Source organism: Tuber melanosporum (genome assembly GCF_000151645.1).
Source record: "Tuber melanosporum whole genome shotgun sequence assembly, scaffold_169, strain Mel28".
NCBI lineage: Eukaryota > Fungi > Ascomycota > Pezizomycetes > Pezizales > Tuberaceae > Tuber > Tuber melanosporum.
The window spans coordinates 128,021-131,990 of record NW_003298829.1 but is presented as its reverse complement, the minus strand read 5'-3'; positions in this window follow the sequence as shown (position 1 = coordinate 131,990).

The window sequence follows — 3,970 nt, the reverse complement described above, 5'->3', positions numbered from 1 at the left end:
CCTTGCGAACCGTTCACGCATTAGACTTGTAAATTGACGTGGAGTACAAAAATGCAAATATGTGACCCATTACTGGGGGGGTGACCTATTACTGGGTGAAATGCATTAGATTCAGGTTGAGAGGATAAACACTTATAGGAATCTGTGTGGCAGGTTAGTGGCATGGTTATTGGAACTTTTTAAGATAAAAAATATCCCTAGTGAAGTCTGAGGTGTCTGTCGGCTAGTATTGGTTCAATTTCTCAACTCAATAAATAGAGGAAAATTTCAAATAGGAAGCAGACATATAGATGTCAGCAAGTGGCCTACACACTGGGATATGCAGATAGTCAATATAAGAACTGTGACCAGTCAGGCTCAAGTGGTTCCCATTGGTGAGACACAATGGATAGTTAATCACAGGGTTAATCTGTATACGTTTAATGAAATATATTGAATTATTCAGATTAATTTTCGCAAAAATCAAACCCAGTTAGCTAAGAGACAGGGCAACAGGAATAACACTAGTTCTACAAGTAAATGGAAGAGGACCAGCACAATAGAATGAAACTGGACAGAATCGAAAGGCATAAGATTTAGCAGGATTAATAGAGGGCATTGTCAGATGACCAGCAGACAATCCACTAATAGGCTGTAAATAAATAAATTCAGAATATGCTGGAGCCCACTCTACTGTTTTTTCTTTCATAGAGCCAGTAGCTGTACACTTCAAATTATGAAGTCATACAACAAGAAACTAGATCACCTTTTCATTCACTTAAATTCTGAAATTAGTTAAACTACACAGAACATATATTATAACATTAGGAACCCACCTCATAAAATCTATTCTTTCATGCACTATTTGGAGAAGCAGATGGGATTGAGAATGGGTGTGGGATAGCCAGAGTCTACATAGATGCAGAGGATAATTACTAAATCCCAGACAATGATCCCAAGTACTAGTAGGAAAAAAGGTCAGATAATAAATGTCAACAGATGAATTAAGTTTGTGTGAGATGGAGCATATAGGACAGAGACCTACCTTCTGATGAGTATAATTTACAATATTTACATGTAAGCATACTAGATAAAAACTAGACATGACTGAGAAGAGTAGAAAGCCAGAGAACAAAGTGAGCTTAGAAAGAACAGGCTGGTTGGGAAAGAATTAAAGTAAGACATTAGAACGTAGAGGACAGAAGACAATAATATGGTGTACAATCAGAAGAATAGAGTGTACCAAACAAGAAAAGCTGAGTGGGCTCATCCAGATCCAGATGCCTTAAATTCAGATGCGAGTATCTTTTATCTAACTTGAAATTTCTTTTTGCTGATAAAGAAAGGACTACTAGATGAGCCCTGATAACTCCCCCAGTAAGCAGACAAGAGGCAAGCGAGTCAGAGGCAGGAGAGAATGGAAGAGTTAACTGTACTCTTAGGCAGAAACTATTAAGGGAGCAGAGGGGAGAGGGATCGCCACATGATAGTAGATATGGTATTATCAAACGATGTAGGAGAAAAATAGTAGTGATAGAGCATAGCTTAGTCAAATTAGTCCAAGTTCCTCTTTTTATAAACTTCTTATACAATCCTAATTCTACTGTGACTCATATCTCTACTTTACTATACTGTATTATATAAGTCATATGGAATCTATTACCTGACTGTTAAAAGTTAATTGCGTAACATTTTAAAACCAATCACAATCATTAATGCTGATTATGTTCACAAAGTGTGTTATATATATGAGCTTTGTATTTCATAGATATGAGTCATATTACATAAAAGTTATAATATCATCTGACCAACAATTCCCGGTTATCAAATTGTAATATCCTATAACTTATAGCTATAAGTCTTGTTAAAATTTTATTCCTCTGTTTTGTTACAATCCTGCTTTGTAACACAAACTCTATTTTTTATGCATATACTTCTGATATTGGTATAGCCTATATAAATCATCTGTAAGTGTATATTCTTTGTAATGAATAGAGGGGTTTGGCTGTACTGTGCTATCAGTATTCCGTGCTAAATGGAACAACTAGTTTCGGGGAAGACATGATCATCCACAGTGTGAGTTTAGCCAACCAGTACTAAAATAGGATTTGTGCGATTATGTAATAGTAGCAGGCGATTCAACAAGCCTCAGGATGTATCTCAATTGAATTTCACAACTGCAAGTCTCCTGTGAATGTATTCTCTATCTTGATTTCACAGTTTCAGCTTGACACAAAGGTTTTCAGCTAACTACATCTATGAGTAGTCTCTAGTCCTCATCTATGGCGGTCTCAGAGAAGTATCACAAACAATTAGCAAGTACGATTGTTCATTCTGCAGCTCTTAGCTATCACCATATGACCAGAAGACATTTATGACTTAGACGACAGCAAGAGGTAGAAGAAATGTAAAGGCAAGGAGACAAGCAAATACGGCCACCAATAAGCTATATCCAACGACTGAACTGGTCAATAGACAACCCAGAATACCATTTTTTCCATGATGATCAGGACTTGGTTGAGTACTTCTGGTATAAATCTTTGAAAAGTTGAGTTAGAAAAGAACTAAGAGTAGATTTAGATTTAATAAAGAAGAAATTCTAATTCTAATTCTAATTCTGGGAATTCAGGATATTGCATAGCATAACCACCTGCAGCCTTCACCCAAGTTCACCCTGTATATATTACTATATCGCATCTCAGCTACCGGAATGCAATTAGAAGATGAGATTAAAATCTTTGGCCATTCTCGCAGCTATTTATCATTAGTTTTTAATGATATCTTAATCAATCTAACCTGCCACTATTGGAATTTCCTTTTTTGGGATCATCAGCGACTTAACTTGAATAAGATCTCTGAATATGCAACTGTGGTCGAAAAGGTAGTAGGAGGAAGAGGTGTTTAGGAATGGATAGATGGCACAATGTACCCATTTTGCACTCCAGGTGAAAACCAGTCCATATATTACAGTGGCCATAAGAAGGTACACAGGTTTCAGTTCCAATCAATCATGACTCAAGATGGAATTTTGTCAAGTCTCCATGGACCATATACTGGACCAAGTAGTGACTGGATGATTTGGAATACCTCTGGGCTGGAGGGAATTCTTCACAACCTCCTTGGTAATGGCCTTAAGCAACCAAGGTTTTATCTTTATAGAGATTAAGCCTATTGGCCTGCCTTTGGTATTTTGGGTTCCTATCATGCTTCTGTCCCCGGAACAGCCCTCTCCCATACTGAGGAAGCAGCAAATCTGCTAATGCCTAGTACTAGAATTTCAGTCGAATGGGAGTTTAGTTTAAATCTTAATTTATGGGGGATTAATAATTACAAAAAGGGATCTAAAATTATATTGTCTCCTGTTGCTTCATATTATTTTGTCTCTAACTTGCTTACTAATATTTATACTTGTATCAAAGGGAGAAATATTGTATCGAATAAGGTTAATTGTTCTCCTCCAAGCTTGGAAGATTATGTATACAGTAAATATTATTAGTAGTTTAGTTATTTGTCTTGTTTTTTGCATTTCTTTATACTACTTATTACTCTTTTCAATGATTCCTTTTGTCTTTATCAGTTATAAAAATAGTCAAAAATGATATTGAAAATTGAAAGACAAGTTCATTTATTTAACAAAAGTTCAAGGATATGATTGACCTTTGATGACGTATCTTGTACTGTTTCCTTAAGCTCTGCTACCTCCTTACATACAATTTGTGACTCTTTTTCGAGCTCACTCATTCTTCCATGATCTTGTTCAATATCATGTAAATCAAATACCTGGCTCATCTGATGCACTGCTTCAACTAAGCTATCTCCTTGCTTGACATACTTTTCATCCAAGGCAATAGCACGATCCTGCAATTTCCTCTTCCTCTCTCTTGTATTTTCCACCTTTTTTCTCTTAGATATAACCTTTGTACTATTAACTGTAAGGCTTAACTCGGTATCTGTATCGTCAGTCTCAGTGAGGGCTGCAGCAGCTTTGCGA